The following is a 24,013-nucleotide window of genomic DNA, read 5'->3' as shown; positions in this document are numbered from 1 at the left end:
GATTAATTGCTTGAGTCGGGATTTTTCTATTGGTCGGTCAGGCAGCCCGTGCTCAAGCACTTGGACTATGTCATATGCCCAATACGGTAATAGATCTCTCTCACTATAAAGGTTAAACAGATGGGCGTCGGGTAGTTCATCAATAACACCTTGTCCAGCAGCTTCTCTGGTGGGAATGCGCAACATGTGATCAGCCATGTAATGCTATTTTCCCTTTTGTACCACTACGGAGAAGTCAAACTCTAAAAGCAGAAGGAGCCATCAAGCTATGCGTCCTGTAGCACAAGGTTTGTTTACTAGATAGAGCAAGGCTTGATGGTCCACAAAGAGGTGAAGGGCGTGGCCAAAAGATAATGTCAGAATTTCTTCACTGCGAATACCATGGCTAATCCCTCTCTTTCGATCGTCAAGTAATTCATTTCCATCTCAATGAATTGTATGCTAGCAAAGCTCACTGGATAGTCTAAATTGTGTTCACCAGGCTGGCACAACACTACCATCAGGGCAAACTTAGAAGCATCGATATGCACGTGGAAGGTGATGGTCCAATCTAGGGCTCGTAGGATTGGTGTTGTAGTAGAACCTTCTTCAACTCTTCGTATGCCCGTTGGCGTGCTTCAGTCTATTCGAAGACAATAAGCAGCTTGTACAATGGTCTAGCGATCAACGCATAATTGAGTACAAACCGTCGGTAGTACCCAGTATGGCCTAGGAACCATTGAACTCCCCTGTAGTTGGTTGGGGGTGGAAGGTCAACAATGACCCTGACCTTCGAGAAGTCAGTGGAAATGCCGTTCTTCGACACCACATGCCCTAGGATGCATCCATGCTTCACCCAAAACTAGCATTTTAAGGGGTTCAAGGAGAGACGGTATAAATGACACAGCTTGAAGACTGCTCGGAGTTTGTCTAAGTGTTCGCGATCCAGGTCGAGTGGACACAGAGATCGTTGACAAAGACTTCTAACTCCTTGTGAAGCATGTCCTTAACGATGGTGCACATGAGGTGTTGGAAAGTGGCAGGGGCATTAGTCAACCCAAAGGGCATGTCTATATAAGCAAAGACGCCCCACTCAGTGGCAAAGGCAGTCTTATGCATGTCCGTAGGATGCACTTGCACCTGGTTGTACCCTAAGAAGTCATCCAAAAAACTGTAGGCTTCCTTGCCTGCCACTCTCTCAAGCATGTGCTCGGTGTACGGCAACGGATAGTTGTCCCTCTTAGTGGCAGCATTTACCTTCTTGTAATTGACGCACACTTGGATTTTTTCATTCTTCTTCATCACAATGACTATGGGTGATACCCAGTCTGTGTGCTCAATTTCATAAATGAATCCTGCTCTCATCAGCTTATCAATCTCTTCCTTGACAGCATGAGCATGTTTTGGATTCATAGGGTACGGTCACTGCTTGACCGGTATTGCGTCTGGCATCATGGGTATGTTGTGAGTCACGATACTCGGATCTACCCCCTTAGTCAAGTCATCAGCAATGAAGACTGGTCGGGGTGGTTCCCCTTCTTGGGCTAGGTCCACCTCCTTGACCTTGGCTAGTCCCTCCATTGGTTTGCTTGTCTTGATGTTTGGCACCTAACAGAACTATCACCCTATCCCCTTTTTTGAATTTTGTAAATCATTTAGGGAGGTCCTACGGTTTTTGATGTTCTTCCATTCGAGTATCCCTGGGCTGTTTTGCATTTTCCTGTCTTAATTGTTTGCACCTCAAGTGGACAGGTAGGTCCCCCTTGGTGCGTCTGGTTGTGGGTGGCCTAGGGATCTCTAGATCACTATCCGAACTAACCTCCGATTCAGAGTCGAATCCCCCACCTTCGCTAGAAGAGGTGGTCTCCCCTGGTGGGCGCAGTTCAGATGGTGATTCAGTTCTAAATACTGATGTCATTCCTGGCTGGGCTAGTCTTGCTTGCTCAAGGTCTATGGCTCCTACGTGTTCCAACCAAGCGCGGTCACATTCCACGCGCATGACTCCTCACTCCATCCTGAAGATACTCTTTCTTTGTGGCTTGGAGTCTCCTCGTATTTGCTCTATTTCTTGTCCTTCAGTGTCATATTCCATGGTATCTACCTCACCCTCACTTTCATCACTGAAGGATTGGCAGTCTCTGTATTCATCGTTAGAATTCCCTTCATCGGACTGCTCGTCGTCTCCTAGGACTAGGTCTACCTCTGGTCGTTGATCAGGAACCAGGGCCCAGCTATACATGAGGTTTAAGTCATGCACTCTGGTCCATTGCCACTTGGATTCATCTAAGAGATCCTGGAGTGGTTTGAGATTTGCAGCTGGATTTCTAGCTAGCTTGTCCGATAGATATTCTAGTACCTCCTGGAGTTCCCTTTTATTGGCTGGGACGTGGGAGTTGACGGGCTTTAGTTTCCCAAGAAGGCTTCCTGCCATCATGCAGACTAGTACGGAGGGTGTGTCATTAGCCTTGCCAATTGTTTGGATGGCTTGCTCATATGCCTCGTGATCAGATAACGGTAGGTCGATTGTAGCAAGGACATGTATCCAATCCCGCTCATCCTCTGGGCATGGGATATACTTGGTCAAGGGCCCATAGGACTTCTTGACCTGAGCATTACCCTTGAGCATAGCAGAGATGGCATCTAAGTCGACTGGTGAGGTCTTCCAGGTGTCCATCTCTACTCTCGCGGCGTCCGTCCTATTGCCAAGGAAGATTAAGCCGTTACCCCAATCTTCGATGACTCTAGCATTGAGCATCTAGGGGCGGCCTAATAGGATGTCGTAGTCCACTCCCTTCATGACTATAAAGTCAACAGAGAACTGGACACCTGCGATCTTCACTAGCCAATTCTTAAGCACCTCGAATGGCTTGACTCTCATACCATTTGCTAGTGTGACATTAAACCTAGCAGTCTCAATAGGTGGGTTTCCCCAAGTCTGAAGCACTGCGTGGCTAAGCACACTAACCCTAGCCCTAGTGTCTACAATTCCCTTCCTCGTCATATCGCCTAGGGCTAAGACCAGTAACACTGCATGCATCTCGGAGCCTTCCCAGAAGGCATTGATGTGCAAGGATTTAGGCATAGAGTACAGCATCAAACTCGGTATTTGCGTTTCTACCTCATAGTCATGAGGGTTTGTCGTGACTTGCTCTTGCGACCCTTCAACTCACTGCTTAAGATCTTTCCATAGGGTGGGGTGCCGCCTAAGCAGATCTCCCAGGCCAAGTGTTACAGGGGTAGTCACCAAGGTGGTTAGGAGATCATTGGGTGTCCGTCTCTCTCCTGACCTGGATTGTCCTGGACAGTGGTTGTGACTGAACCGCGGCCCTATAGCAGTGCCGAGGCTTGGCCTTAGCGGCACCACTTGTGGTGCAGTTGCTCTCTTGACTTTGGTTGTAGGGGCAACATTGGTGTACTTATGATGGAGAGATCATCGATCCCATCCTCTATGATGGGCTCAACGTCTTTTAGATGTTCTTGGGCTTCCTTCACCCATTCTTTCACCTTTTCTATGGCCTCTAATTGTCGCTTAGGGTGTGGGTATTCCCCTACCTTAGCGCTTCCCTTTTCGGTCATCTTAGGGGCTGACATCTCTGCTTCTGCGTCAGAGACCTTGGGGCAGAGTTGTAGCACTCTCCGTTTTTAGTGCGATTTTAGCTTCCGACTTCCTCCTCCACTGTATACGGCTCTTCTTCCCTATCGAGGCTGCATCGAGATTGCTAGGTCCTGGCAGAGATATGCCGGCCTGCTTCGTTTGGGTCATGACCCGCAATGGGATAGGCGTGGCCTCCCCATCGTGGTTCTCAACACCAAACAGCCCCAATGGGACAGATGGCTTGTTGGCTGAGCTAGATGATGGCTTTCGCCTTGGGCAATCGACAAAGAGATGGGTGATTCCGCATTCAACACACTTTTGGTCAACCTTGTCTCTGTTTTGCTACTTCCTTTTAGGGCAACGTGATGAGACATGACCTGGGTGCCAACAGGTGATTGGATCATGCATCTGCCCTCCTAGGCCTTTACCTCGTCCTCTTCCTAATACCATTACCAGTACGGGGCGATAATCCATGAGGACAGCGTTGCCCTCGTCGTCATGCGAGACGTAAGGGTATATATAAGATTCATCCTTGTTTGGTTCTTCCACATAGTGGACCAGGAGTGTCACTCGGTGGGTGGATTACATAAGCACCAGGCGGTCTAGGAATGCTTGTAGGATTTATTTCCATCCTAGGAATGGCTGGCTTAATGTCGTTAGGCGCAAAAAGGGCCAATGGGGCTCCCCTTGTGAAAAATGGCTACGGTCTGTTCACTAGGTAAGGTTGGCCGTATGGTTGTGAGTATGGAAGTCTCCTTGGCAATCTACAATGTGTGATGATGACTGAACCTACCACAGTTAGCACAAGGTCTTGACCTAGGGTCTTGACACTCGGCTGGCAAGTGGTTTCCACCACAGTCACGCATTGGATGTGTGGCCGCATTGGTTGTCTCAACATATCTTGCAACTTGGCTAGTTCCATCCTAACGTCAACCAAGTCTTGGCTCGTTTCGATGGTTTTCCCTTTATCCTGGGATGATGGGGCTGATCGCTCACTCGAAGCTGACGTTCTCTTTGAGCTTCATGAGTTGGTCTCCTCTAGGTTGGCGCTTCTGGAGCTCCGCTCCTTCAGCTGATCGTCAACTCAGATGGCTTCCTCAAAGACCCTGGCTAGCATGTCTTGCTGCAAGCTCGAGATGCCTGCCAAAGCCTTGTATAGTTCCTCATTTTGAATCCCGCTGATGAATACAGTTGATACTACTCTTTCAGTCGATCGCTCTCCAGTAGGGATTCTCTTGAAGAGACTCTGAACATGGGTCATGTAATCACAAATGTCCTCCTTCTCTTTCTACTTGACGTTCATCAAGTGCACTAGTTGACTGGCCAAAGACCAAGCCATTTTTACCCAGGTTAACAAGCCAACTCCTAAGAGTTGTTGCACTAAACAAGTGATTATTTGCACTAATGGTTTTAATTTAACTTAGCCTTCCCTAAAATCTACAACGTTGTTTGTAGTAGTCCAACAGCAAAGATTCTAACCTTCGATTAATTATACTGGGCACTAAATTACTAAACCTAAGATAACTATGGTTTCTCCCCATCTCTCAGAGGCAGCTCCTCATAATATTCTCCTGCCATGCTAGTGGCAGTTTATCCAGGAAAGGTTTTTAATGTTTGACTTTGGAAAGGTTGTTTCAGGGATATAGATCTCTTAGATCTATTTGTATCTCTCCGTTTAAAATTCATTTTTATGTTTTTCTCCACCTGATTAAAATTAGTTCTTTTTATTTGTTTAATTTTAAACAAACATTCAAATCAAATTTTCTGACGTACCATAAACCCCTAAATTTTAATCTCCCTTGGTAGACGTTTCCCACTCCGTATATAAATTTCGTCGTTGCTTTTAATTTTTAAATAACTTTTTCGTTCTGCGAAAATCACGTCCTTTCTTTTCCTCTTCTATAACCAGTATCAAGCATGATAAAACAAGTTCTTTCCACACTCTTATGGTTCACATACCACGTTCATTTTAAATCCCGTATATCCCCTTAGTTTTCTTTAAATTATCCTAGTGGCCCTCCACTCCATATATTTAAGAAATTGGTTTTAAAATGAATAACATATAAAAATTTAATATAGATGCTGAGGTTTTTTTCCCCATGCCATCCAATCGTTAAATTATTTGATTTTATTTTGGTTTTAATTTAAACTAAATTTTATAACTGCAACCTAACATTATTAATCATTATAAAGTGTTGTCAAACTTTTTATTTGTAATTTCCCATGTTTCCTAAATGCTCACACCGCGTATAATCTCTCCTTTCAAAACCAGAACACCATATCTTTATACGAGCATTTCTTAAGTAAAATATTATTAAATTATTATTTCTTTTCTTTAACCCTTACAACAAAAATGCACTAACAAATCAAAGATTTTGTTTCCAATACTTCACTAAGAATCCATAGTTTATATCAATAAATAACACATTTTACGTAAAGGAAAACTATGCTTTTTCCCTAAATATAACTCTTTTCTAATTTTTAAATATAACAAAACATATTTAAAAAGTATGATAGAAATTCAGTAAATTCCTTGACTCATAAGCTTTATAGGAAAAATATCAAAACTTATAGATTTTCAGTCAGTAATTTTATAAAATTTTATTTATGATAATTTTGAGTCATTTTTTAGTGTTTTCGACTATTTTTGATTTTTAATAAATAAAAACCAGTTCAGATAAATGCAAACAACCATGGAGCATGAGAAAAAAGGTTTAAAGACATATTTTAAAAATTATAAACTAGAGAAATTTTCATACCATATCATTTATTTTAGATAAATCAGTTAGACACTTACTTGCAAAACCGCGGGTCGTCGTCACGTCCTTGGAGACCGTGTCCTCTTTCTGTCTAGCCACTATCCAGCCATTGTGCATCGCAAGCTCAACATTTCTCGTCTCTTGAGAGATCTTATCACTTCAGATTAGATAAGTATATTGAAACTCCAGTTTAGCGTCAAGAAAAGGACATGGTGATGATCTTCAACAACAAAGTATTGATTTCAATTCTCCGCTCTTATTCTCCTCTTACATTCTTTTGCAAATTTTTTCTTTCATTGTGCTCTCCAAACCCTCCTATCTCTCCCTCTCTCCAATTCGTTCAAAAATATGGCACCCTCTTTCTCACGACTATTTCTTTCTCTCTCTCTCTAGTCTCTAGATGCTCTTCTGCCTATGACTCCCACAATTATTCTTCAAACTCCATGTTAGATAGAACACAAGAAGGATCTCCCATTCGCCTTTGGTCCACAAAAGAACATATCCCACAACAAAAGAAGAATGACTTGAGCACCATAATCCCCCCCGTGCAAATATGGCTCCATAAATCAATTTTATACCATAGCACGCCCTTGCTTCGCCAACCACGGAGAACTTGCAGAGCCTATGGCTGTTCAATTAGACATGCCCATGGCCATTGGATGCCTGGTCGATTACTTGCTTTGACGTCTGGTGGAAACGGGTGACTTTGGAGCGGAAAGAAGAGCAGGCCTGCAGCATTTCACGAGTCTTTGATAAGTCGAAAGGGTGCAAGAGGCGCATGATACCGGAATCATCCACGATCACAGACGTAGTGGTGGCTGCCATAACCACCCCTTCTGCTGGTGTTTCTGCTTCTTCTTCTTCTTCTTTGGTAGTTACAGGCTCACCCGGACAGCCATTCGTTTTACGGACTCAGGAGAGAGAATGTAAGCAACAGCCAGGAGATGGCCAACATAGATCAGCCGGACAGAACTCGCCTTCAACGGACATTTTCATGGATTAATCATATCTCGGCGAGTCAGCAAACACTCCTGCGAGAGACACCCATCCCATCCCCCCAAGATGGTTTTCCATCTAGAAGCTCTTCATGCCCTGAAGCTTCGAGTGAGAGCCGCTCCACTGGCAATGGCGTTTGCTTCGTCCTGCTTCAACCAAGCCTTTCTGCTGTGTCCTCAAAGGTTGCCCCTCCTGGACCGCCAGGAGTGCTGCTACTCCGACGCCAAGCCTTTGCAAAGCAAATGGCAGTGCAGCACCTGTGTCCTCCAATGCAGGCTTGCCTTGTCACATTCCATCGTCCGAAGTACGACGGGAGATAATGATAGTGATGGTGATGGTGATGGTGATGATGATGAAGATGACGATGGAGAAGAGCTTCTACCAAGGATCAGCCGCAGGAAAATGCATGCCTTGTCTGAACACCGCCAAGCATAGGCATTTCACTCTCTTCTCTTCGATGATCAACAGGCAATGGGCGCCTTCCCATCCTTCTCCCTCTCTCTCCCTGTGATAGGCGCATTCCGTTTCTCACGATGGTTTTTTTCCAACTGCTCTCTCACACTTAATATCCTTTTTTTCTTTTTCTTTTTTTTCTCCTCTCATGACATTTCCAAAGAAATAATGACGTTCCCCCAAGCTTGCAATACCATTGAAAGCACTTGTAAGAAAGCTTGTTATTGATGACAATATACTTGATATAAAGCTTGTACTCTCTATTGGATCTATGTCCTTATTTGCAAACTTTGATACAATGATGTATGTTGTTGTTGTAACCATGACCATTGTTGATACCTTGTCCAAAACTTCACCCCCTGAGTCCTTTAACCTAGCTACACATTCTATTGAACTAGCTTATCACTTGTGGTGGTTAAAGCAAACTCATAAGTTTCTGGTTTGTTAGGTTGTAAGCTAAGTATCAACTTTGGGGAAGCCCTTATTCCAATTGAACAATTCATACTTAGATTAAAAAAACAGCTACAAGCTCCCCAACGTTAGACACCACCAGCTTTGCAATTCCATCTCGTGAGAGTGCTTCAAATTTTTACGAGACCCCTGATATGATTTTCCTTGGACTCCTATTTATAATAAATTTGACATCATCTGCATTGAGTTCCAATGTGATAACAAATTTTGTGACATCTTAAAAAGGTAGAGGTAAACGTGTAAAAGCACCTTCATCCTTGAAACCAAACTCTACACCATACTATATCACTGCATAACGAGGTTTTAGTCCCTTTAACACTCTTTCATAATCCTCCTCTATATAGTCTTGAATTTGAAATCTTAAATAGTTGAAGCCTTATGTACATCGATTTAACTGATCACAAAAGGCATAGTATAATGTTCCAACGTGATCACACAATTGCCCATTGAAGGAATATTTTAGCTTATCAATCAAAAGCCCTTTTGATTCATTCAAAAGTCGTCTCACGTAATTAACTGGTTTTGACAGATACACACTTGGAAAAAACTAGAAATTGTGTATAGAACACAAGATCTCCATGTAGCCTCGCAATTACTGTTCTGTTTTCAGTTGTAGCAATAATATCTGATGGAGTTACTGTTATGCTGGACAGTAGAGTGTCAAAGCCAACAAATACTCCGATTGTGATATTGAACTCTATTGTTCCCAGTCCTATTGCATATGTTGAAAGCCACTGTGGATCCAAACCCAAACAGTGTCGAGTTCCAACAACCTTCTTGCTAAATTGACTTTTTGCAGTCTCAATAAATAGACAATAATCACAATCATGATGCTATGTGTTCTTCATAAGTAATTTAATCCTTGGGAGGTAGGAGGTAGTATAACTGGTGAAATCCCTCATCCCTTAAATTAATACTAAGATATCCTATCAACTTGTCCAGACCTTGCCAAGTCTAAAATTCCCCCGAAAACCCCTAATTTATAACAAGGTCTTATCTCCTCTAAGTGATAATAATCCCTACAGGAAAATTTTAAATAGTCATAGCTGAGATTCACTAAGTAAACCTATCAAATTTTGTCTAAAACTCCACCTTCCTCTCGTACAAGAACTTCCTTGTACCACATCTCCTAGCTAGACTGCAAGGACACGGCCTCCAAAGACAGCAACAACGAACACTGCATCTGCATTGAATTCATGTAAAATTTTAGTAATAAGGTGTCAATTGTATACAATTTTGCCAAAAAATTGTTGCAATAAATGGCATGTTTTTAGGTGTTGTCATTTCTCCCCCACTTAAATGCGAAGCGTCCTCGCGAGCACAGCTACATCACGAACCTTCAGCATCACGAACACTGCTACCACGAGCACTGCTACGCAACTTTGAAAGAAAAATATACTCTCCTCCACTTAATTGCGAAGCATCCTCGCGAGCACAGCTACATCACCTGCAAAACCGCACATGGACAACTAGTAGACACTAAAAAAAATAGGAAAAAATACTTGTTGGTGTTCGATTAAAACACAAACCATACAAACATTCCAAGTAAATTGTATAAAAACTTATGCAAACTAACATTCTCCCTTACTCACTCTCCCCACTTAAATGCATAACAGAGCTTCATCCATTGCATAGAATATACCAACTAGGAAGCTGTCTAGAGCCGCTAAACAACAATAATCCCTCTAGGCAATAAATTGCCACACTACTATCCTACTAAAAATATTGCTTCTGAAATAGCATCACCGATAAGGTCGTTACTTAGCAAAGAACCCAAAGAAGGTAAACTAATACTACAACACTAAATAGGACTCCTAGGGTTTAGCTGCTAACCCTCCATGTTCTACTAGAACAACCAGCCAATGGTTCATAACTTCTAATTGTCCAAGGCTCTTCTTTTAAGTTTATGTTTAATTGGCATTTTTTTTTTAAATGTCAAAAGAGTATATACATTGATTCTCTTTCCCAAAAGGTCCCACCCCAAAGAGATACAAGGCATCGGATGCAGGGCACCCGTCAAGGAAATCCCTACAGCCTACCAGGACCTCAGAGGCGATGGTTATCTTCTTTTGGTTGTTTTTTTTCAAACCCTGCAGTCTCAGGGTGTTTTTTCTTTCTTTTCTTTTCTTTTTCTTCTTGCTTTCTTTCTTTAAAAGAATAAATATATAGACTCTTCCGAACTTTTAATATTTGGATTGGATTTTAAGGATTGTTTTGTTGTTGTTTTTTTTAAAGGATCAACTAAAAAGCTAAGAATACATCACTTAATTGAACGATCAAACATTTCAACTCAACAACTTTGCTCGAGGAATCTAATCTAGCGCATAATACTAGTCACTCTGCCTAGGCAAATGATAAGCAAAGAATACTCACCAGCTTAGCATCTTTCTTCCATGCTACTCCTAGTCAAAATTTCGTGGAGAGAACCTTGTTATTCAGCTATCCCACATATCGCTAGAAAAGCGACCAAAAGATAGGGAAAAACTCTATAGGATTCCTAATCGGACACCTATACAATGAAATTCACTATGTTATGCACACATGTCACCCCCCTTTTAATCACTCCCTAATGCTAAGTCCCATCCCTTGTGAGTGGACTTCATATAGAGAGAATTGTATATATATATCATTTATATTTGTTTAAAATATTTATTTATAATTCCTCTGTAATTTACTTAAGTGTTTTTTCCTTTTTTTCTTCTTCTTCGACATCTCTAATTTCATTCCATCAATTTTTTTATTCATGTATTTTTTCAAAATGAATATGAAATAAAAAGTTTAGGTATGAAACAACCTTGTATGTTCGTGGATATTGCAACTCCAAGAATCAATCAGAAACATACAACAGTGTGTAACGCAAAATCATAGTCAAATCTGCACATGAAACATACACTAGCCAGTACAATGTTAAAGGGTTAGATAAATAATAAAACTTTTCCCGGTACAAAAGAATTGTCAAATATTCATGTCACAATCGCGATCAACTAGACTGTCGTAACGCTCCCACTGCTTGGTTGTTTAAGAAGCAGTATATTTCTCCACTTGATAACCATTCTTGCATATAGAACTGTCCATCTTACTAACTTAAATATCCCAAACTCCAGCACTGAGAGGAATATCCTGACCGTGCGTGCAACTAACTACCTAACTACGTGGAAAATAAAACTAAAGTGCATGAAAACCTACAGGATATCAATATCTCAAAGCATTTTATGTTTTTTTTAAAAACGATATATTTGTTTGTTTGTTTGTTTTTTTTTTTCAAAATGTAGAATAAAAGAAAAACATAAAAGACTAAGAAAACAAAATATCTAGACTAAAATCTTCAAAATCTCTGAGATCTTCTAGTAAAAACAATAATCCTAATCCGAAATCATCAACTCCATCTAAGTCAAACCTATTAACTAAACTATCATCTATAGGATGCTCAAGAATAGCCTCTAGGGTAGACATATCAGAAGTCACAGATCCGCTATCAGGTGCATCACTAAGAACCTCCATCACATCATGGAGCGAAGCCGAAGCTGCATCATCATAGTAGGTCATAGGGGCCACTGGTAAAGCATCTAAGGAATGCCCCTCGGTCGCATCCATGTACCAACAAATATAATCCCAACATGGACATGGAACGCTAGTCTGCAAATCATGGTAAGATGGAGTAAGGCGGTAGACAGTGGAACGATATCTCGCAAATTCTGCTTGCTCTCGGCCTACCCTAGACTGACCAGCTCCGCGCTTAGGAGAAAAAACACTATTATAATCATGACGCTGGTAGGTATAACCAATCATTTCCTGCATGGCAGTGGTACCATAGCGTCGAAAGTATGTGCGACACTGCCAACACAAGAGCTGAGCACGCACAAATAAATGCCGCTGACAGGACCTACAACCAAAAGGTGGATGATACTGTAAACAAAAAATAATCACAAAAGAAGAACCACAACAGGCCTCCCCTCTCGGTGCATATAAAAACTTGTCATGCGTCTGAAAACGTGGAATATCGTAAGGTCCAGCATGAACAGGATCAGTACTATCGGCATCAATACGAGGGTAAAGCGCATCCATCCACAAAAAGGCCATACCTGCATCCCATTTAAAAACCCCCCAAGAAAGAAAAGATATCCAAGGGTGGATTAGACAAAATATTATTGTAACTACTAACCTAACTATACCTAGCTAACCTAAGTCACAAAATGTTTAAGGCGCAGGCCATTAACCCTAAATATCTCATTTTCAGCATTAATATCCTGCACATCAAGAGAACCATTATCATAAACATTAATCACCTTAAAAGGTCCCAACCAACGAATTTTAAGCTTCCCAGGAAATTTATAATAACGACTGTCATAAAGTAAAACTAAATCGCCTTCTTTAAACTCCCGTACTTTAATATTCTGGTCGTGCCATGCTTTACGACGTTTTTGCATTGCTTCTAGACTTTGTAGAGCTAATAGTCTTTCCTCATCCAACTTTACCAATTGTAAAATCCGTTGTTTCAAAGATTCAACCTCACCTAGTTGTAATGATAGAGCTACTCGTAAAGTGGGCAACTCTTGCTCAATAGGGAATATAGCATTAGTGCCATAAACTAAATTGAAGGGTGTATTTTGCACTGTCACCTTATAAGTAGTTCTATAGGCCCATAACGCTTCATATAAACGTTCATCCCAATCTCGCCTGTGGGAAGCAACCGTTTTAGTTAAAATCCCACATATAATGCGATTGGTTACTTCAACCTGACCGTTAGCTCTGGGATAATAAGGTGTTGATTTGCGATGTTTAATTTTATAGATTTCCATTAGCTCGCTGATAAGACCATTCAAGAAATGGGAACCTCGGTCACTTACTAATTCCAGTGGGCAACCAAAACGTGTAATAATATTCTCATACATAAACTTAGCCACATCAATGGCTTTATCCGTTTTAAGCGCTTTCGCTTCCACCCACTTTGTAATATAATCAGTACAGACTAAGATATAACGATTCGATCGATATCTAGTAGGCGGATCGATTGGGCCTACAAAATCAATTCCCCATTTCTCAAAAGGTGCTAATGCTAATATAGGTGTCAAAGGCGTAGCAAAACTCTTAGAAGGACGACCAGTTCTTTGACATACATCGCATTTGCGACAATAATAATAAGTATCTTTAAATAGAGTAGGCCACCAATAACCAGCTAATAGAACTTTTCTTGCAGTCAATTCACCGGCAAAATGGCCACCACACGGCTCATCATGCAATGCCTTAAGAACCACTGGTACTTCATCTTCCCTTACACAACGTCGATAGATACCTTCGCGTGAAATTTTTTTATAAAGGTAACCCCCTAATAATCCGTAGGAGCGTGATTGCATTAATATCTGACGTTTCCTACGCTTATCAGCACCAGGTGGATATCGAGCAGTACTAAGAAAATTCGCAATATCAGCATACCATGGAACTTGTGTCTCCACAGTAAAAAGTGATGCATCCGGCAAATCATCTTCCACACCTTCCTCTTTGTCTGATGTTAATAATCGTGATAGATGATCTGCTAGCACATGAGCTCTACCAGGACGAGTAACTATTTGAAAATCAAACTCTTGGAATAACAACATCCAACGAATCACACGTCCTGAAAGTTCTGCTTTATTAAGCAAATACTTTAACGCCTCATGATCAACATATATAGTAAACTTATTCCCTAATAAATAATGACGAAATTTCTCCACCGCAAATACCATTGATAGGCATTCTTTCTCAGTGGTGGTATAATTCCTTTCTGCATCACTTAAATTTCGACTCGCATAATAAATTGGATGATCCACCTTATTATCATCTGCTTGGCACAAAACAGCTCCTACAGCATACATAGATGCATCAGCATGAATATGGAATTCTTTTGTCCAATCTGGAGGTGCGAGTACTGGTCCTTCAATTAACTTATGTTTAAGAAATTCAAATGCTTTCTGGCAAACATTATCCCAAATAAAAGGAGTATCCTTTCGTAGTAGATTTGTCAAAGGTGATGCCACCTTTGCAAAATCGGAAATAAATCTCCGATAATAATTTAGATGTCCTAAAAATCCACGCAATTGCTTAAGATTTGTTGGAGGAGGAAGTGCAGAAATCTTAATAATTTTAGCTGGATCCATGGCAATACCTTCTTTAGAAACGATATGCCCCAATAAGGTTCCTTTTGGTACTCCAAAAACACATTTATCAGGATTCAAGGATATACCTACTTCATCACTACGTTCAAATACTTGCGTTAGTAGCTCAGGCATTTCTTTTGCCGTACCATAGACACAAAAGTCATCTAAGAAAACTTCCATCCACTGACGTAGAAAATCTTGATAGGCTGCAATCATAACCCTCTGAAATGTTGCGGGTGCATTGCACAAACCAAAAGGCATTACTCTATAAGCAAATGTACCCCATTCAGTAGTAAATGTAGTTTTGGATTGATCTTCAGGATGAATTAGTACTTGGTTGTAACCGCTAAATCCATCCATGAAAGAATACAGCTCATGACCAGCAACCTTATCAAGTACCTGATCAGTAAATGGCAAAGGAAAATGATCTTTACGTGTTTTGCTATTTAGCTTTCTATAATCGACACAAATGCGAATCTTCTTACTATTCTTCTTGGGTACTACCACAATAGGAGATACCCATTCACTGTATGCAACAGGATAAATGAATCCAGCATCTAAAAGCTTAGTAATTTCAGCTTTCACTAACTCTGCATACACAGGGTTTGTTCGTCGTTGACGTTGACATACAGGTTTTGTGCCTGGTTCTAGATCAATAAAATGCTGACATAATTCAGCTTTGATACCCTTAAGGTCCCTATATGACCAAGCAAAAGCGTCAACATACACTCGTAAGACTTCTTCGAATCTTTCACGATGTGGCGATTCCAATTGGTCTCCTAAATTTAAATATTTTCCTTCTGCCATTTTAAGCTTAACTACTTCAACTTCAGGCTCTTCAATAAATAGAGAGTCTATTCTTCGTGGCTTAATTGTGGGCACATCTTCAGATATCTGCATCAATACGTTTTCAAGCAGGTTATTCTTAGTACTTGATTCCAGTGCTTCTTCTCCTGCACTCACAGAATTTACTAAGGGTAAAGCCCTATAAGGAATAATAGCCAGGTTATCTTGCATAGCACCATCAACTTCTACTCCATAGACATTTACTAACTCAGGAAAGGATTTTTCAGTATATCTCTTCCCATATTTATCTAAACCGCCATTACTGACATTTACATTTTTACGAGATTTCATGGTAAATGAGGTTCTTACAGAGTCAATTACGCTAGGTATCTACTCTGAAGTACATGGATATTGAGCATGTAACCTACGGCGATATCGACGTAAAATTTCGTTATTCTTTTCTAGACATTCCTGATCATCTAAACTCCAAAACCATTGATTATCTTTAAGCTTGAAAATTAATGAATGTAGATTCTCATCCTCCTCGCCCTGAATTCGACAGCCCAAATAATGTATAACTTGTTTCAGTTCCACAAAATTCCTAGGTGCTGCAGGTTCAAACCATCTAAGTTGTGGCTCTTGCCCATCCCCATAAATAGTAAAATCCATTACTCTTTCTTTTGGATGAGGCAACACCACCGCTTGCATATTGTGCAATTTAACCTTAGTAGGTTCAGATTGGACTCGTTGATAACCAATTATCGGTCCCCTAGAACAGCGATAAATCTTCTGCGCAATACCGGTCGAACGCCTAAAAGAATGACACAACCAGGGAACATTTGTAGGGTTTTTCTCTTGAGTCTCTGGTTCAAAAGTATTCTTAGATTTATTTTTTTCCAAAAACCTATCAGTGTTTTCATGTTCTTCCCAATAATTTGTATCCATAGATAACGCTTGGTCCATCTGTAACTCACCCCTACTGAATTTAGATTTCTCTTCTTCTAAATAAAATTCTAAAAGCGAGATTTCATCTAGATATCGCCTTTCTCTAAACTGAAACTCTGCCTTTTCCTTTTGCAACTCAGTAATCTTCTTCATTGCTTCATTTACAGCAGTCAACGCTGCCTCACGCTCTACTTCCAATGCCTCTTCCAATTCTCTAATAATCCTAGCGTAATTATCATGATGTTCACGAGAAGTCTGTGAAAACCTGTTAAAAGCCGAAGCTGAATCATCCTCATCCTCACGAGATAGTGGTCTTTGTAAGGGTTTGCACCTATGCCTACTTCTCCTTTCTCTTTCCTTTGCTTCTAGCTGGTAGTAATAAATCCTTTTAGCTCTATCTGGCAATTGTCCAAATCCAAAGGATAAAGCAGCTTCTAAAATCCTACTCTCAAGCATACTATTATGATTATCAGTAACATCATCTTCTCCCATACCTTCTGAAGAGGTTATTGAAATGTCAACCTCATCAGATATCATTAACTCGAGCATTTCTTCCTCCTCTAATTCATCCATAGAAATCACTTCCGACCTGTTGTAAGCAGAAAATACATCTTCTTGATCATTTCCTTCTTGATCCGTAGATAATTGAAAACATGTTTCAAGCGAATCATCAAGATATTCTGCTTCTTCTGCTGAAAGCATTAAGCAATCGAGAGTTGTATCTTCGGATGTGGATAACCACTGAGTAATATCACTATCCGAATCATTGTCAGATGAAAACGCTACAGCATATTCACCAATACCCATCTGTTCTACCTTGTGAGGCTGATGTACTATATTGACCTCCACTTTCTCTGCTGTTGCTGGGTATGGTGTTTTAAATAACCAGGCATAAGGCCCTTCATGATCAGTCCCCTCCATACCCGAATCATAAAACTCACTGTTGGATTTCTCATCCATTTCACTAACTGCTTCATCTCCTGAATCTTTCAAAAATCCTTTTGAAATAACTTGTATTTTAACCCTATCATTTCGAGGACCAATCACAATTGCACCTTTATACCAGTCTTGAATGCATCTTGCTTGGTATAACCAAGGTCTTCCCAATAGCACAGAATATGATGAAATATTTGTTTGCGAACGAACGATCAAATAGTTCACATGAAATTCTAATCCAGCTACTACAGATTTCACATTCCGCAGTAACCCCAAAGGAGTTACTTTTCTTTGATCAGCCACACGTAAAACAATATGAGTAGGTTCTAGATCCTTCAACCCTAATTCTTGCATTGCCTGTTCTGTCATCAAATTAACTGCTGAACCGCCATCCAACTGCACTTCATGTAGCAAGTGGCCATTAATAGTAGTATCGATAACTGGAGCTCCTGGGTCCACAAATAAGTCTACTATTTTTACATCCTTAGTTGTTTTTCCTTTGGAAGAATTTTCACTGACTTTAGAAGCGTTTATCTCAATCCTCTTCCTTCGACGCCGAACTAATTTATGGTAAAGTTGTTTCCGACAAACAGGCGCTATTTCTAGCAATTGCCGAAGGTTAATAGTCAATGATATTTCTTCTAATGCAGCCCAAAGATCATAGGTCTTATTTACGGATTCTACATAATCTTTACTTCCTTCCTTAGAAGGAACCAATCTTTCGGGAAAAGGAGCTACTCCCACTTGAATCTTAGGATTTACTAAAGGCACAGGTAATAATGGATGGTCAGAGGAATGCTGCGGAGAATCCGATTCAGGTAGTTCTATATTAGGATCTATGTCCTTAGACTTATCCTTCACTGCTCCGTTTAATTGTGGACTCTCTTCCTCTAAACCTTACTCCTTTTGCTGTTGCTTTTGTGCCCGAGTAATAACACCAATCATAGGGTCAGCCCTAAAGGTCACCTTACGAGGTATAAATTTTGACTTAATTCCAATATCTTTCCTTATTGTTTCTACTTCAACTAAATTTGCAGCAGACGTTGAAGGTTCGTTAGAGGTTTGTTTCCCTTTGTCAGACATTTTATTATCCTCTCGCTTAGGACAATTCTCTTCATAGTGTCCTTCACCACTGCACCTCCTGCAAAGAGGAGTATAGTCTTGATTTTTACGCGCATTTGGACAATATGTGGCTATGTGACCTTCTTGTTGGCATCGATAACAAATTACTGGTCCCCTAGGTCTTTGTTGACCACCTTGTCCCATTGGATTATGAAAATTTCCATCATTTCTTCTAAAAGGAGAATTTCTCCCTCGATTACCATCACTGTTGTAATTGTTTCGAGGCACTGGGGGTCTACCCTGAGTGGGCAATCCTCGTGGCCTAAAAGGTTGATTGGGTGGTCCAATCTCATAAGTCCTATTATTACGATCCATGTAATTGTAATTCGTTTGCATTGAACGAGCTTGTTGTTGCTCTTGACCTAATTTATGCCAACAATTTGTGTCTAAATGACCAGTCTTGTGGCAAAAAGAGCAAAACGGTGGATGATCGGGCATTAACCTTGAAGGTGTCGGACACTCTGTAGCCACATGGCCGTAACCATGACACTTGCCACACCAGATATTAGATCGAGGTGGGTTTGAAGTCGAATTTCCCGACGATTGTTGAGCACTAGATCCTTGCGTCGTTATCGAATAAATTTCCTTCAAAGACACTTGAACTGCAGTCATAATTTCTTCCTTTAATTTTCCTAGAGATTTCGCAATAATATCTGGTACTTTTGCTTCATCCAGAGGAGATTGAGATTGCGGCATAGAAGGCATTCCTGTCTGCATCATATAGGCTGGAATTGAAGTGTACGGATTTAGAGGTACACTCGACATGTTTGAACTTGCGGTTACCGAGGGATTTAAAGGAACGGTCACATAAGACACGTTCTTAGGTACCCCACCTGAAGTGCTTGGGTATTCTGTCCGAGATTCTTTGAATAGATCTCTCCGTCGTTGTTGACTAAGCTGCACTTCTTCCCACCATCTAGCATGTGTTTTAGCATCTGCCAACGTAGCTGGTCGTTGTAAACTAACATGCTGATGAACTTCAGGATTAAGTCCATCAATAAACTTACGTTTTTGCGTGGGATCGTCAGGAGCAGGATTCATCTTACGAATGATCGTCTCCATGCGCTCAATATAATGTTCAACACTTTCAGTTGCTCCTTGGGACAGATAATCCAGTTGAAGAGCCAATCTATCTTGAAAACCTTGTCGTCTAAATTTTTCTAGAAAAGCTCTTGATAAGGCATCATAGGTCCCTTTATGTTGAGCATCTAAATTCCCATACCATTTCGCTGCTTCATCTTTTAATGTTGCAGGGAAGATATGAAGCTTTTGGTCGTCATCTATTATCTCATTGGCGACGCAAGTCACCTCAAATCTTTGCGAATGGGCATCGGGATCTTCGTCCCATAGCCCCCCGAATTGTGTGAAATCAGCTAATCTGACTGGGTTGCGAGCCATTGTTTCTCTAAATAGTAGCCCTAACCCTAAATCGTTGATAGTATCAAACCACGGAGGTTCCTGAGGTTCCTTAAATAATTGACGCAATCCGAAATTTGACTCTAAATCCCAGTCAAAGAGCAGTTCAATACTCCCGACCGTAACATTAGCTTCACTCTCCCTATTTTCACTATTTTGCCTACCTCTTTCCCCAGTGACACTGCTAGTACTGGAGACAACTTGATCCCATTGATATGAAGCTGCTTCACTTTCTTTCGATGGTGTTCTATCAGTTGATAAGCTAGGCTGAAGAGGTTCTACCGTTGAGTCTGACACAGCGTCTACTCCCAAATTCAGCAATGCGTTGACCCTCTCTAGCCTTTCTAATAGCCAAGCCTCTTGTCGCACTGCTCGTTCTCTAACTCACTGATCCCTAGCTTCATTTTGCTGCTTCCGTCTCTCTTCTGAATTCATCCACGAGTACAAAACTAGCTGTTACTGTCATACTCCAAAATTACGCTCGTTCTATTTGAAGCTATAAAATTAGGTTGTCGCTTGTATGCACACTTAGAAGGTTCAAAATAGTCGGCAGCTCTGGGTCTATCTCCCCAAAAGGTAACTTTTCTTCTTGCTCGGGGATTAAACCTAGAATTTCAGCAACCTCTCTAACGTCTTTCGTGTCGAAAGTAATTTTTAAACCTCTGGATACACGTATCCAAGGCAACACATCATCCCACACTACTCTTCTAAACGTCCGATAAGCTGTGCGGTGATACCAATCAAAGTGGTACGATACACTGATTGTATTTATCTCTACCGCGTCTATTAACCCAAAGTGTGTCGCTAGTAGAACTATGGTTTGCGCACAGTCGTTATAACCCCAGCTCCAAGAAGATAATTGTTCAACGTCCACAGTTAATTGTGGCCCAAAATATGTGCCTCCCTCTACTAACTCTGTATCTCTCGCCCAGTCTAGCACTTTTCTTTGGCACTCTTGGGGCAAATTAGGAAAATAGTCCCTTAGAAAAGAGACTGCGTATTCACTCATAAATAACACTTAGGAACTAAAATACCCTCTGAAGATTTATCACTCGTTCGAGCGCACTTGGCTCCCGGCAGACGCACCAAAAAATGACTGGCCAAAGACCAAGCCACTTTTACCCAGGTTAACAAGCCAACTCCTAAGAGTTGTTGCACTAAACAAGTGATTATTTGCACTAATGGTTTTAATTTAACTTAGCCTTCCCTAAAATCTACAACGTTGTTTGTAGTAGTCCAACAGCAAAGATTCTAAACTTCGATTAATTATACTGGGCACTAAATTACTAAACCTAAGATAACTATGGTTTCTCCCCATCTCTCAGAGGCAACTCCTCATAATATTCTCCTGCCATGCTAGTGGCAGTTTATCCAGGAAAGGTTTTTAATGTTTGACTTTGGAAAGGTTGTTTCAGGGATATAGATCTCTTAGATCTATTTGTATCTCTCCGTTTAAAATTCATTTTTATGTTTTTCTCCACCTGATTAAAATTAGTTCTTTTTATTTGTTTAATTTTAAACAAACATTCAAATCAAATTTTCTGACGTACCATAAACCCCTAAATTTTAATCTCCCTTGGTAGACGTTTCCCACTCCGTATATAAATTTCGTCGTTGCTTTTAATTTTTAAATAACTTTTTCGTTCTGCGAAAATCACGTCCTTTCTTTTCCTCTTCTATAACCAGTATCAAGCATGATAAAACAAGTTCTTTCCACACTCTTATGGTTCACATACCACGTTCATTTTAAATCCCGTATATCCCCTTAGTTTTCTTTAAATTATCCTAGTGGCCCTCCACTCCATATATTTAAGAAATTGGTTTTAAAATGAATAACATATAAAAATTTAATATAGATGCTGAGGTTTTTTCCCCCATGCCATCCAATCGTTAAATTATTTGATTTTATTTTGGTTTTAATTTAAACTAAATTTTATAACTGCAACCTAACATTATTAATCATTATAAAGTGTTGTCAAACTTTTTATTTGTAATTTCCCATGTTTCCTAAATGCTCACACCGCGTATAATCTCTCCTTTCAAAACCAGAACACCATATCTTTATACGAGCATTTCTTAAGTAAAATATTATTAAATTATTATTTCTTTTCTTTAACCCTTACAACAAAAATGCACTAACAAATCAAAGATTTTGTTTCCAATACTTCACTAAGAATCCATAGTTTATATCAATAAATAACACATTTTACGTAAAGGAAAACTATGCTTTTTCCCTAAATATAACTCTTTTCTAATTTTTAAATATAACAAAACATATTTAAAAAGTATGATAGAAATTCAGTAAATTCCTTGACTCATAAGCTTTATAGGAAAAATATCAAAACTTATAGATTTTCAGTTAGTAATTTTATAAAATTTTATTTATGATAATTTTGAGTCATTTTTTAGTGTTTTCGACTATTTTTGATTTTTAATAAATAAAAACCAGTTCAGATAAATGCAAACAACCATGGAGCATGAGAAAACAGGTTTAAAGACATATTTTAAAAATTATAAACTAGAGAAATTTTCATACCATATCATTTATTTTAGATAAATCAGTTAGACACTTACTTGCAAAACCGCGGGTCGTCGTCACGTCCTTGGAGACCGTGTCCTCTTTCTGTCTAGCCACTATCCAGCCATTGTGCATCGCAAGCTCAACATTTCTCGTCTCTTGAGAGATCTTATCACTTCAGATTAGATAAGTATATTGAAACTCCAGTTTAGCGTCAAGAAAAGGACATGGTGATGATCTTCAACAACAAAGTATTGATTTCAATTCTCCGCTCTTATTCTCCCCTTACATTCTTTTGCAAATTTTTTCTTTCATTGTGCTCTCCAAACCCTCCTATCTCTCCCTCTCTCCAATTCGTTCAAAAATATGGCACCCTCTTTCTCACGACTATTTCTTTCTCTCTCTCTCTAGTCTCTAGATGCTCTTCTGCCTATGACTCCCACAATTATTCTTCAAACTCCATGTTAGATAGAACACAAGAAGGATCTCCCATTCGCCTTTGGTCCACAAAAGAACATATCCCACAACAAAAGAAGAATGACTTGAGCACCATAATCCCCCCCGTGCAAATATGGCTCCATAAATCAATTTTATACCATAGCACGCCCTTGCTTCGCCAACCACGGAGAACTTGCAGAGCCTATGGCTGTTCAATTAGACATGCCCATGGCCATTGGATGCCTGTTCGATTACTTGCTTTGACGTCTGGTGGAAACGGGTGACTTTGGAGCGGAAAGAAGAGTAGGCCTGCAGCATTTCACGAGTCTTTGACAAGTCGAAAGGGTGCAAGAGGCGCATGATACCGGAATCATCCACGATCACAGACGTAGTGGTGGCTGCCATAACCACCCCTTCTGCTGGTGCTTCTGCTTCTTCTTCTTCTTCTTTGGTAGTTACAGGCTCACCCGGACAGCCATTCGTTTTACGGACTCATGAGAGAGAATGTCAGCAACAGCCAGGAGATGGCCAACATAGATCAGCCGGACAGAACTCGCCTTCAACGGACATTTTCATGGATTAATCATATCTCGACGAGTCAGCAAACACTCCTGCGAGAGACACCCATCCCATCCCCCCAAGATGGTTTGCCATCTAGAAGCTCTTCATGCCCTGAAGCTTCGAGTGAGAGCCGCTCCACCAGCAATGGCGTTTGCTTCGTCCTGCTTCAACCAAGCCTTTCTGCTGTGTCCTCAAAGGTTGCCCCTCCTGGACCGCCAGGAGTGCTGCTACTCCGACGCCAAGCCTTTGCAAAGCAAATGGCAGTGCAGCACCTGCGTCCTCCCACGCAGGCTTGCCTTGTCACATTCCATCGTCCGAAGTACGACGGGAGATAATGATAGTGATGGTGATGATGATGAAGATGACGATGGAGAAGAGCTTCTACCAAGGATCAGCCGCAGGAAAATGCATGCCTTGTCTGAACACCGCCAAGCATAGGCATTTCACTCTCTTCTCTTCGATGATCAACAGGCAATGGGCGCCTTCCCATCCTTCTCCCTCTCTCTCCCTGTGATAGGCACATTCCGTTTCTCACGATGGTTTTTTTCCAACTCCTCTCTCACACTTAATATCCTTTTTTTCTTTTTCTTTTTTTTCTCCTCTCATGACATTTCCAAAGAAATAATGACGTTCCCCCAAGCTTGCAATACCATTGAAAGCACTTGTAAGAAAGCTTGTTATTGATGACAATATACTTGATATAAAGCTTGTACTCTCTATTGGATCTATGTCCTTATTTGCAAACTTTGATACAATGATGTATGTTGTTGCTATAACCATGACCATTGTTGATACCTTGTCCAAAACTTCACCCCCTGAGTCCTTTAACCTAGCTACACATTCTATTGAACTAGCTTTATCACTTGTGGTGGTTAAAGCAAACTCATAAGTTTCTGGTTTGTTA

The sequence above is a fragment of the Lygodium microphyllum genome, chromosome 3, assembly GCF_053477565.2.
Source record: "Lygodium microphyllum isolate KBCC chromosome 3, Lygodium_microphyllum_v1.1.10, whole genome shotgun sequence".
NCBI classification, from domain to species: domain Eukaryota; kingdom Viridiplantae; phylum Streptophyta; class Polypodiopsida; order Schizaeales; family Lygodiaceae; genus Lygodium; species Lygodium microphyllum.
Note: the sequence above shows the minus strand (reverse complement) of the source record.